Below are 13,958 nucleotides of genomic sequence, written 5' to 3' on the forward strand. Positions count from 1 at the left end.
ATGGTCTAACCCCTTATGAATATTAACACGAAAAAAGGCAATTTTATTTGGGGTTATTTCTGTACTGATAACGGTTATCACTGTCTTAGCTCTCGAGAAGCTGCATCAGGACTGGTATTGCTGTCTTAATGTGGGTCACACTCTCTCTCCCGAGGCTGCCGAGAACAACAGAGCTGGTGGAAGAACTCCACGTGTTCAACCTTCATTTCTACTCCTTGGTATTCTTGGAGTGCTCCAAAGCAGTGATTCAATTCCTAGAGCAAACTCTGAGAGACCCCAGCATTTTGGAGGACGGGATCTATCCAGCAAAGACTTCAGATGAGACTCCAGTAGCCAGGGACAGAGTCTGCTGAGCAAAGACAGGGATGGTCTCTTGGAGGATTCTTGGGCTGCATCTGACGTAGGAGGAAAATGAAGCTCACTTTGGGAAACGGAGATGACCGCCAAAGTTCGGAGGCAAAGGACGATGCAGAATTTCACCTTTATTGGAAATGTTTCTTCTTTGCTGTCTGTAGGATGGAAAGGCAAAGGGCCAGAAGAAAGGTCTCATCCTAATACCATTGGCAAACCTCCTTGAGGTTTCACTTCTGTTTTGGCATGAATCTGGAATGTTCCCCCAGAAACTTACATTGGTGAAAATATGGCCACTAGTGCAGGAAGGTTCAGAGGTGGGACATTTAGGACCATCTTGAAGGCTCTGACTTTATCCATGTATCAACCCTGGATAGCTGAATGGACTCTTGGGAGGTGGAATCCAGTTAACAGAAGCAGGCCCCATGGGTGCGCCCTGCGTGGGTTTATCTGTTCATAACACCTAATAGCTTTCCTCTGCCCAGGCCCTTCCATTAGATTTCCTCCTTGCAATGAGCCAACCACAGACTGAACCTCTGAAACCTTGAACCCAAATCAATCTTTCCTCCTTAGGTGGCCTGTGTCAGGTATTTTGGTCACAGCACTGAGAAGCTGATACAACTTCTCTTGGTCTGTTTCTTGAAACCAAAGAAAGTAGGTATGAAATTAGAAGGAAGTTTGCTTCTTTGGGTCAAATGTTAGATTTTTTTTTTTTAATTTGTTCTTTTAGTTATACACGACAGTAGAAGAGATTTTGGCATATTTATACAAACATGGAGTCCATATTATTCTAATTAGCATCCTGCTCCTGTGTTGGTACATGGTGTGGAGATTCAAAATGTTAGAACAATTTTTTTTAAAAAAATGTATTTGCTATTGAATATTAAAAAAAGAGACACCCCCAGTCATTTTTTTCCCCATTTAGACTATATGTTTTACAAAAGTATGTGAAAATTTCAATCTTTCCATAAAAGAATAAATAGAAACGTATATGCTCCTGCCCCTTATCACCTCTTGGAGAAAACCAGTACTAAAGAAAATGTATTAGTCACTGAAATTCAAGGAGGGTTAAAAGATCGTTATTAGGTGTTATGAACTAAAGAAGAGAATTTCACTCAAATGATCTAGAAATACTTCATGAAAAATTTGAATTTGAGCAGGGACTTCAAGTACAAGCCAACCTTTAATGAGCGAACCTTGGGTTACAATGCAAAGGGCCGGGAACCACAGGAACTCATGGAGAAGAGCTACTGGTTGCTGTGATACAGGACTGCGTAAGAGAAGATGCGGTTAAGGGTGAGAGTACGTAGGTTGTGAGCAGACGTGGAGTTGTGCATGGGACTTCAAAAGAGTCAAAATAACAACTCAAGAATCAGTTCAAACCCTAGACCTTTGATCAAGTAGTTGCATTATAGCCCATAACGGGATCTCTACCATGACACCCTTGACAATGTAATTTAGATTTTCTCTCCTTAATTACAACTGTCTAGTCCCAGTTTGTACCTGTTTCACTTAAGTCTTTTATGCATCTCATAGGAAACTCTGGACTCTTTGAGGAATTTTAATATTATATATATGTGCACTATATATTATAGAATTTTAATATATGTATACTCTGTATTATAAAATTTTAATTTTATATAAAAAATAGAGCCAGGCATGGTGGCAACCACTATAATCCCAGCAACTCAAGAGGCTGAGGCAGGAGGATCTCAAGTTCAAAGACAGCCTCAGCAACTTAAGAAGGTCTTAAGCAACTTAGACCCTGTCTGAATCAATCAATCAACCAATCGATAAAATGGGCTGGGGGATGTGGCTCAGAGGTTAACTGCCCCTAGGACCAAAAGAAAAAAAAAAAAAAAGATTGACACAGTTTTAAGTACTAAGGGGCTAAACAAATACGCCACTGATTACCATATTACTATATTTTCAAAGGAAAGACCATTCTCTCAAATCCACATAGTGGCATGCACAACTTTGCATGTTCTGCTAAGCGTATGGTATGGACATTGATGCAGTCCAGCAGCGAGGTTGGAACTTGCAGGGAAGTCTCACTGGATGCGCTGAAACCGAATTCGCTCTGCGGTATGGTCAGAATCCCACATTAGCAGTCAAATGTGCTCTTCATTCCACTCGCAGCGGAGGCTCAGTGCTTTGACGAGAGGACCACTTAAATTTAATGGGGAAGCCAGCTGCCCTGTGCCTGGCCTCAAATCGGAAAGTGATCCAAAAGCCAGGAGACAGATTTCTGTGACAGGCTCCGAATGGGATGTGTGCCTCTCGGTCCACAGAGCAGATTTTTAGCCAGAATCCTAGGAGTTGAAGAAGTGGCCATCGGCGGGCAGAACCTCTAGGGTGGTAGGCAGGAGCAGGCAGGCTGGTTTCTTTCATACATGGCCCAGGAAAAAATAAATAAATGAATCCACCGAATAGAGCGGCCCTGTGCTGACCACAGGCCATCAGCAGACCTGGAGGGAACCCACCGCCTGCCAACGTGATCGTCAGAAGCGGCTGCCAGACAGTCAGATGTCTCAACAACAGGGGATGTTGTCTAGGGCTTGGCGTTTGGAACCTACCCAAGAAGTTCAAAGAAGAGCCGAGATGACTAAACCGATTCTCAGGGGTACACTAGGACCGCAGTCTCTGTAATTGATTTGACTCTAAAGACAATCTATGATTTCGAGGGCACATACAAGGAATGACGTGTCCCCTCTCAGAGAAATTGCCCTGGAGGGTGTGTTCTGCGGGTTTCTCTAAAGACGGGCGTGAAGATTGAAATGACAGAGCAAGCTAGTCAAAAACCCTTGTTTGGACGAGGCGAATTCTGATCCTATTAGAGTCATGTCAGGGCAGTGTCCCCTAAGACACAAGCCGGATCCGTTCAACAGGGTGAGGACAACTACAGCAGCCGGATTCTCGATCACCATATCTAACCAGCGGGATGATAGAGGTGCCCCCTAAAAAGGAGGGAGGGTTAGGAAGTGTCCTGTCAAAGCCAGCGCAGCAGATGCTGAAATGTCTGTCCCAGCATTGCAACCAGAGTGCAGACAGGTTAGAGAAAGGACTGGGGCTTTCTCTCGGATCAAAACCCAGAACTGCCCTCATCTACCCAGTTTCCACTAGCCTTGTATTAAAATGTATATCATTTATTTAAAAAAAAGTGTTCTTATCAGCGCATGATTATGTCCCTTGTTAGGTATCAGAATTCAGCTGGTATGATCCGCACGTGTCTGTGCCTGTCTTCCACATGGACTTGTTCATTTGGTCACTTAGTCTACAATTATTGAGTGTGTGTCCTGTCCCTGGTCTTGACCCAGGTAGTGGGATCACAGAAGTCGATTGAGCAGACACAAGCTTCTATCCCTTCCTGAGCTCACCTTCAGGTGGACGGAGGCAGAAAATAAAGTATGAAAATTATATATATATATATATATATATTTAAATAATATATGTTAGGAAAATCTTGGAGATTTTGTACTCGCACACTGCAATGCGAACAAAAATGAACAAAAATGGTTTCTAAATCTTAAGCTGTTACTCAACAGTTATATGACTTAATTTCTTAATACCTTTATGGATTTGATTCTTTTTTTATTATCATTGGTTGTTCAAAACATTACAAAGCTCTTGACATATCATATTTCATACATTTGATTCAAGTGCGTTATGAATTCCCTTTTTTACCCCGTATACAGATTGCAGAATCACATCGGTTCCACATCCACGTTTTTACATATTGCCATACCAGTGTCTGTTGTATTCTGCTCCCTTTCCTATCCTCTACTATCCCCCCTCCCCTCCCCTCCCATCTTCTCTCTCTACCCCATCTACTGTCATTCATTTCTCTCCCTTGTTTTTTTTCCCCTTTCCCCTCACTTCCTTTTATATGTAATTTTGTATAACAATGAGGGTCTCCTTCCATTTCCATGCAATTTCCCTTTGATATATGGATTTGATTCTTCCTATAGGAATTAGGATTGTTTGAAGGACGGTGAAATGATTCAGGTGAATGCTGGATTCTTTCTCATGAAGTGCATGTGGGTGGGTGTGTATGTGTGTACTTGAGGGAGTGCAATTTTTTACAAGAAGCCACAGAGCACCCAAACTATCCCAGTGTCTAGCAGATCCACTGAACTTTGCAGCCTTAGGTACACAGGGTTGGGATCCTCTTGTGCCTACCCAATAGGATCCCTAGACTCCAGGAGATTAATTGAAACTGATCACAGGCACAGCCTGCGTTGGACCATGGTTTCAGTCCTCAAACAATGAAATCATACAAAAAGGCCATCCTGGGAGCTGCCCCTCCGTGCTTCTGTGACCCAGACCTGTCAGGAGGTACAGGGACATTAGATCATGAATGCATTTCAGCAGTGACAGGTTATCAGCAAGAAATGGGCACGGACTTAAGGTAACTCCCAGTTATCTTAGCCTGTTATATATATATCAGTATATACATATATAGTGCTATATCAGTACTTACTTCTAGCCTATTTGAACAACTATGCGGGTTTATTCTTATGCTCTCTCCTAATGCAGGTGAATGGTTTCCACATGTAAGTTTTAGAGTTTGCAATGAGAATCTTGCTTATATTTTATTGCACTGTGACCTGACAAATTGCTCTAGTTCGCAGTTGTTAGATGTTGAAATTGCGGAGCTCAGAGGGTTTTGTGGCTTGCCTAAGGTGAAACAGCATGGCATGGCACACAGCCGGGTCATAAACCATGATTTTCTGAGTCAAACATCTAGATCTTTCCGTTCCACATGTTTTATACTCCTCAGACTATCCAGGGGTCTTTCTAATGTTGGTCCTGGATGTATGGTATCAGCTCACTTCAAATGCTATGTGTAGCTTGTCTGAAAAGCAATATGTCCAGACATGTAAATATTTCATCCATCATCATTGTTATTTCTTGGCATAAGTGACATGGAGGTTATAGGTACTTGGATTCAAGAATGTTGATAACTTCTTTCAGAAGAGAATTTGATTATTTTCTTTATCTTGTTATCATGAACGGTTATGTGCCTCCCAAGTGGTGTCTGAATTTCCTGTGTCCATTGGGATGTTCTTGCATCTGTAATCTTTGGTCTCTTCATATCGCAAGGAGGAGAATATGGATTGCACGCAAGCATAGTGCTTTACAAAGTTCTAATGCATGAGATTATAGAACGTTTGAGTTCCAAACTGTGCCTGATATAGCCTTTATCGTTTGGGGCCTGATGATGGTCGTTTTTTCTAAGACAAACCATGCTCAATGAGAATTTGAATCCATTTGAAGCATACAGTAATTTATATATTTTTATTTTTTGCATTATGTGTTAGTGAAAATACTGCATTAGGTTGAATTCACTATGTGTTTCAGGGTTCTCTAGGGGGACAGAATCAACAGGAGGTATAATTATAAAAAAGGGGACTTATTAGGCGACCAGAAAGCTGGAGAGTCCACAGTGGCCGTCTGCAGGCTGCAAAGCTGGAGGAACCAGCAGCTGCGCAGTCCAAGAGGCTGAAACCCCAGAACAAGAGGAGTCAGTGGTGCTACCCTAGCCCAAGACCAAAGACTTCTGAAAAGTCCCTGGAGAATCACTGGCAGAGTCTGCTTTGGAAGAGGGAAGAAGAGTCTGATGGCCTCGGGTGATCTCAGCAGCAATCAAGAAGCTGTTCAAGGAGAATGGAGCTTGCATCTGCTGCTGCTTCTTGTTCTTCCAACATTTATTCCATCCAAGCCATCATCCTATTGGACCATGCTGCCCAGGCTTAAGGGAGGGTCTCCACTTCAGTTGGCTATCCCACATGCCAATCATTCCTAGCCACACCCTGAATCCAATCAAGTTGCAATTCAACTTAACCATTACACAATGGATGTGGCTATTCCTCTCGAATAAGCAGTATTGTGAATAGATATTCTGGTGATTACTGTGTGGGATCCCTAAAGGGTACACACTTAACAGCAAGTTTTAACCAATAAGCAACTGAGTGCACAGGGCATAAGCCCTGTTATTCCCAGATCCCTGTCCTTAACTTTGTAACATGAAACTAGCGTGTGCCCTTCACAATGCAGGTGTGGGTCCTCCCAGTCCAGGGTTTGGACTGGATCAGGCTTGTTCTGTTATTCGAATGCTTAATCCTTTACCCCCTTGTGGTCTGCAGGCCAATTTTCCAACAAGTAATTGTGATTTAAATGAAATATGGATATAGTCCGGAATGACCAATATATATACATTTTTCCTGCTAAGTCCTTTTTTATAATATAGAGAAGTGACAAGCTGAATGATGCTTCAAAACATTCCAGAGGGAAATAGCCCCATTTTCTCCATCCCATCATTGCTCTAAATAGAAAGATGGAGAGAGCTCTTGTGATCTGCATTCCAACTGACTGGGACACGGGCAGGCAGATACTAGGCAACCCAAAGGGGGAAGAGATGCTTCTTCAGGTTACTCATTTTTCACTTGGAGCCGTTCCTATTTTTAGCCTTGCAAGATGCCTTTGGAAACCTACAAGTTATCCAAAAAGATAATGTCACTCTGCCTAATGCAAACATTATTGCTAAATAAAAATAACTCCAGATAATATCACTACGCATCATCCAAGCGTGATTGCTAAATTAAAATACTCCATTTATTTTCTTGTGTTTTAAACCTTCAAAAGTTAAAAAAAAAAAAAAAAACAAAAAACGCAGGAATTGAAAGGGAGCAAGAAGCACCACCGTCACCACGGAGCACCATCGTGGAGTTCCTTAATGACACGCAATCTGTTAGCTATCTGGAGACTGTAAACAGACTAATATTTCGAAAAGCATAGGATGAATCACCCATTTAGAAGCACTGAGGAGAAAATAAAGCGATGAATGACTTGTGCGGCAATGAGAAAGGATGTATGGCACCACGGGAAGCCATCAATATTTGTTTATGATGTCAGCAGAAGGAATAAATCTGTGGGCTCATTTGTATTCTCCACGGTTAATACCAGTGTTTCTGCTTGAGCATTTTTTTTTTTTTAAACTCCAGAATGAGTCCTGTGCAGATGTTGAATGGTGCCATCAAGAATTCCGAAAGTCATGGTCCCTTGGAGATAGAAAGACGTTGTAAAGTCTGAGATCAGTTCATCCATGATGAGATGTCATTGCTTTTGAACATCCTGGGCTGCTGCTTTGCACACTGCACACCCTCCCTAGCCTCCCCCCCATTGGATTTATTAACATTCCCTTAATTACAAAAAAAAAAAAGTATAAGTCTGCTCATACCCAAAGCAAAGCAATTATGAGTTCAAATGGCGAAGGGATTATTTTCTTTGCAGTTGCAAGATTTCTTAAACAGTTTTTTCAGCTTCATTTGCTTTAGCAATGACTTTGTCAATAGAGTTAAATATAGAAATTAAACAATTTCTCTGTAGAAAGACCTTTACTTAAGGATCACTCGGATCACTCTAAAGTAAGCCATTACATGTATATTATAACTTACAGGTGCACATGAACCTATGTGGAAATGGAAGTTTAAAAAAGAATAGTTATGCCACTTAGATTCTGGAAAGTTCTATTATTCTTTTTTGTTGTTGTTGTTGTTACTGGGGATGAAACTCAGGGGCACTTGACCACTGAGCCACCTCCCCAGCCCTATTTTGTCTTTTATTTAGAGACAGGGTCTCACTGAGTTGTTCAGCACCTCCCTGCTGCTGAGGCTGGCTTTGAACTCGAGATCCTCCTGCCTCAGCCTCCTGAGCCTCTGGGATTATAGGCATGTGCCGCTTCAGTGGTCTTCGTTTTTGTTTGTTCTGTGAGGTTACATGCTTGAACTTCTATTCGGATCTTGCTACTGAATAGACACAATCTATGCTCACCACCTTCAAAGGAAAATGGAATTCTTAGCTCAGTTTGGAATTATGTAAAAAAAAAAAGTCACAAACTGGATCTGCCCCTCTGAACGCTCCTTACAGCAGGTTCAAATATTCTGTGTCCAGTGTCACCAAAAGTTCCAGATGAGAAGTCTCCTCTAGTGATTATAATCTCTTTTATGTTTTAGTTGTAGATATAAACAGTCGGATACCTACAGTCTTGTTTTTGTAATTCCTTTCCTTTACTGAAAAAAAAAATTAAACTATTGTCCATCTAATGATGGTTTCACTGTCTCAGAAAACTATCCAATTAATAATATAGGGAATGTTGAATATGAAACCGATTGTCCCCCCCTCACACTAAAAATACTTCCCTTAACCAAGTCAACAGCACACAATTTTGATATTATGTGCCTTTTTCACTAAGACAATTTGCAACAACTTGTCTTGTCTTTAAATATGAAATTCTAGAACAGATAATCATTTTTTCTCTTCCCAAATAGGTTTGATGACACAATTTCTTTCTTCCATTCCGATAGTTTTTATTTCCTTAGTTGTTATATTAAACTCAATAAAGAGCCTTCTCTTAAAATAGATTACTTGTTTTTTTTTCCAAATTTCATTTAGCCAACATATAAGGATATACATCTTTTCACATGTATGCATACGGTATATGTAATATTGAAAGAATGACATATTGTTACATTTATAAAATATCATGACTTTGATCACTAAGGAAAATATAAACAATTATTTTGAAATTGTCCTTCTAGATCTGAAACATCCGCTCATTTAGCAAGATGCAGATGATGCGTAAGCTATATTTTAGAATTCTGAAGGATACATTTCTAATTAGACCTATTAGACAAATTTCTGTTTTGCAGTACTGTGAAGTTAATTCCTGGTTAATAATATTAAGACATGAAAATTTTAAGTTTACCTTCTAACCACACATCCTTGAAGCAAGGTTTCGCCCTGCCCTTGGTCTTGCAAAAAGTGTTCACTGTCAATACTGTACACACCAGGTGGCCTGTGGCTCAGTGATGTCATTTGCGCATGCAGTGACATTATCACACACAGAAGATTGCCTTGTCCCCTTGCCCAGGGCTACTTAGACAAGGTTCCTCCTCTTTGAAGCTGTTACCCAGTAACAGAAACTGAGAAATATTGGGGAGAGTGCTGAGCTGGAAGTGAAGACCCGTGTGTAACTGTTCTTAACCCAGTATTTACACTCACTGCAGTTGTAAGGACTATGAGTAGATGATCTTGCCTAGTGAGATTTGCTTCTGTGTTTCTCAATGAAAGAATAATGAAAAACGTTAAAGGAAATTCACTACAAATGCACTTCACTCTTAGGTCACTGTACAACTCTGGGTATTTCTAATGTTGTCATATTCTGCAAGTGTTTATTGAGTACCTACTTTGTGCTAGACTTTATTCTAGGACCCGGAGGTAGCATAATCATGGAACTTGAGGTTCACCTGAAGATATGCAGTTGAATATGATTCAAAATTTTGTTTTAATTGAGAGGGAAACGCTGTGGTTCTATTTGAATTTTATCATAAACGTTTTCATATGAAATAGTACGTTAAACACCTAGGAACCCGTTATTCAGCTTTCACAGTTATCAAAATGTGGCAAATTCTTGTTTTGATTTCTATTTCCATTTTCCTCTTAGCCTCTGTGGGTTTATTTCAAAGAAAATGCGAGACACGGTGGTATTTTATTCATTAAAAAGTTCAGTGTTTTTTTAAAATATGAGTTCTTCTTCGTCTTCTTCTTTTTGAAGAACAATGCCTATTCAACTGTCAAACTTGAAAAACCTGATCACATTATTTACTTTACATCAGGTAAAATCACGTCAAGGTTTATGTTTTCCTGGTTATCTAGAACAATGCATGTACCGTTCATTTGTTCACATCAGGTTGAAATAAGTTCCCCAGGTGACATTTATTTGTTTGGTAAGACTTTCCCTAGCATTTTATGTCTGCGATTTTTTTTTTTTTTTTTTTTTTTTTTACATCTTCAAAGATGTTAGGAAAAACAAAAATCACAGCGAGCACATTTGCTTGGCTTGGTGAAATAATCTTTTTCATACTTCTTGTATCATAGGTCTATTGATTGTTACATTTAATCACTGATGCAGGCTCATTGATGAAGCTTTCCAAAAATATATAACAGAGATGTAGCCTGTGAGAGAGGCATAGCTGGAGTATACCAAATTCAGGTTAAAGAGGGGTGTTTGGGGAGATAGCTCACTTGGTAGAGTGTATGCCTCGCATGCATAAGACCCTGGGTTCAATCCCCAGCACCACAAAATGAATAACTAATAAATAAATAAAAGTTCAAAGAAAGGATGTATTTTTTTTTTTAAGAGAGAGAGTGGACTTTATATTTTTGCATGAAGGATAGAACATCAAGTAGAACTGATCAATCAGGGGCTGAGTGGTTAAGTGTTATGCAGAGGTATAGAAAAGAGAATTGGAAGTAAGAGCAGTTAACAGCACCACGATTTGCAAACGTCCCTAGGATTCCCAAAGTAGGTGTCTTTAAGAAGGTGACATTTGAATAAAGAGGAGAAAGTCATGGGTCTATCTGGAAAATAAGGTCTCCAAGACAGGGAAGAGCAAGTGAAATCCCTGAAGCAAGCAGGAGCTGGCATTTTTGTCTTATTATTTTAATAAAATATAATTATGCAAAGCATGATGAGCTCCCGTAACGGCAATGGCATAACCATAGGATAAAGGGGCATCCATAATTACGCTACTGTTGGAAATCAAATCGCTTTTATGTTCTGTCTCTAGTCTTGAATGTTTGGTGGCTTCCCTGTTCACCTAAAATCGTCGTGGAGAAAACTGCATACACAAACCCATGTTTGTAGAGTTAACTGGGACTGTTCGTTTATTATGAACGTTTCCTTGTTACTGCAACATCTGCGAGAGGATTATTTGAAATAGCTGCCCGTTACTCTGTGAAATGAAAAGCCTTCCAATTGTTTACCTGACAATCCTTTGGTCATGAAATATTTAAGTTGTATTGCTCTTTCTTCTTAAAAATTCAGTAGTGTCTTTATGCTGTTAATTGCTTTTATGCAAAAAAAAAAAATCAGCTTGACTGTGTATATTTAAGGCCGGGATCATGATGTTATTGGATACATACAGTCAAATGGTTCCAGCAGGAAAGCACATAAACCTATCCATGATCTTACATAATTAGCCTCTGGGTTTGTTAGTTTGTTTTGTTTTTTTGCAGCAAGAGCCGCTAACATTTACTCATTGGGCTGTAATCCTTTACAAATATTTATTTAAGAAAAAAAAATTCCCTGATGGAATGATGGTATCAAAGGGGAAATCATTTGAATGGTTTTGCTTTCCCAAAGTGGTGTGATGTATTCAATTGCGTTCCCAACCGAAAGGATCTGGTTTTTACCAGCTCCCCACTCAGGGATGATTGAATTGAGATTTAGAGAATATATTTGGATCATTTAAAATTAGGAAAAGGAACTTAATTTATCTTCTGTTGCAGTTTTATCTTGCGCATTACGAGGGATCTTATGAATCCCCCGTGTTGAATGGTTTTTATCTGTTAACCATTTTATCTGTTAATATTTTGCCTGGTGTTTAACGGTTTCTATTTGTTAAAATAGGTTACCTCTCCTCTCTCCTGGTTCCTTCCCTGCCCGACTCTCCATTCTGATGGAGGAACTCCGGTGGATGGCACAGTGGTGTTAGAGGACATGAAATTTATTCATAAATGGAGAACAGAGAGAACAGCATTCTGTTCATAGACAGGAGAGAGGAGAGCAGCCTTACCCAGCAGATTCAGGAATATACTAGAGTCAAAACAGGAACACAGGCTACGTGGGGAAACACCCGGGAGTTCTCAAGTTCAATCAGCTCGTATTGAGTCAAGGGTGTTCTGGGAAAATACTCATGGGGTGACACCCAATGGTTCTTCCCAGCTCAGCTACGGCTGCTCACCTAGTTTTATCTTTCCATGAGACACACACCACATCTTCTTTTCTTGCATGTGTCACCTGGTACATTCAGGATGCAAGCTCTCTCAGAAGAGCATCTGACACACAGTAGGTTTTTAATATGTGCTGTGTGAATGAGCTAAATCCCCCAAATCTCTCCAACTTCCAATGGTCCACGATTCTCTGCATGAGGATCCATATCTCAATGGTCTAACCTTGGGGTTTTCAGTGACGTCCCATAGGTCCTGGGTTCTCTCTGGGAACCTTGGTAGACAGACGACCATATCTATATTTTCATGATTTTTTTTTCTTATGTGTTCCATCTTTTCTAGAAAAGTTATTTTAGTGGGACACAGGAAGAGGGTTTATCTAGACTGCTGGCCAAGTGTGATTTTAATGTACACGTACTGAGTTTATCTAATAATTTGATATCCTTGGCATCTCTGACTGCACTACAAGGTGGTTAATTTAATTGGTTATGTCTTTGGCTTTGGCTTCATGGAGGCTGGAGAACCCTATAAAATCCTCCATTTAGGAGGAAAAAAAAAATCAAACATTTTAATGGAATGTGCTTTTTTGGACTTGTGTAGGTGTTTTTCTTTCTTTCTTTCTTTTTTTTCAACAACAACAAAGGAGCAGTTTTGCTTCTGGCCAACTCTAACCGTTCCTGAACACTGATCGAACTTCAAAAGCATGAAAAAGTAGGCTGGTTTTTTTTGAAGTTGGGCAGAGAATGCACATAAACATATCCTAAGAGAGTCCCCTTTCTAAAAAGCCATTTGCTACTAAGTAGTTTCAAATATTCTTTTTATTTCTGTTTTCCTTTAATTTTTTTTTTTTTGTTAGAAGCAAAACTGAAAGAGAAGACTATCTCGTTTGTCATAATGAAATCTTTTGGTCTTAAAGTTTTGTTTTTCTACATTCGTTCCAACATGCGTCTTGCTGTTTTAGACCTTGTTTCCAAAACATTTCTGTGGCTCTTTTCGTAAGAGTGGTTGTAAATGAGAAGCTCTTGATAATGTCTGGGTAACTGTTTAATCCTCATTCAGACTCTGGATAGCAGCCCCTTACCCGAAGCTTGGAGTGGTACAGAAAGGAATCATGCATCCGATTTGAGGTTTTTAATAATAATAAAAAAAGTAAGTTGAAATTAACTTGCCAAGAAGAAAAAAAAAAGAGCAAGAAAAGAGCAAGCCTACAAAATTCCCATCTTATAATAAATTCAGAATCATGAGAAAGAAATGGAGTGAAGGCTATTATATAGCTAATCTATTGACAGGCCTTCAACACAAAGCTTAGAGAATCAAGACGTTGAGTCTCCATAGCAAAAGCAAAGACTGTGAAATAAAAATCATTTCAGTACTTTAACTACTAATAGCCAAGCAGACAATTAAAGTTTAACACCATTTGTAAGTGCTTGTTGAGTTTGGACTTAGGTCAGTGAATATTTGGAGATGGCAACTGTCATTGAGTTCATCAGTAGAATCACATTTTAGAGAGAGGGAGGGTACAAGTAGATGAGAACACAGGTCCTAGAGATAGAACATTTGCATTTAATGGTTCCATTGCTAACTCTGGAAAAAAACCCACTTATTTTCAAATCAAAGCTCTTTGGTTGGATTTCATCAATCATAAAATGGGTATGTTAAGAGTACCTACATCTTGGTCAATTTAGAAATTAAATGTGTTATCTCGAATGTATGTCAAACATGAGCTATCTGGTAGATAAATGTCCTAACACCTTAGTTATTTAATTTTAGTAATATAAATTATTGCTATTTATTAGTATCTTTTTCTCGCTGTC

The sequence above is a fragment of the Urocitellus parryii genome, chromosome 16 (assembly GCF_045843805.1).
Source record: "Urocitellus parryii isolate mUroPar1 chromosome 16, mUroPar1.hap1, whole genome shotgun sequence".
In the NCBI taxonomy this organism is placed as follows: domain Eukaryota; kingdom Metazoa; phylum Chordata; class Mammalia; order Rodentia; family Sciuridae; genus Urocitellus; species Urocitellus parryii.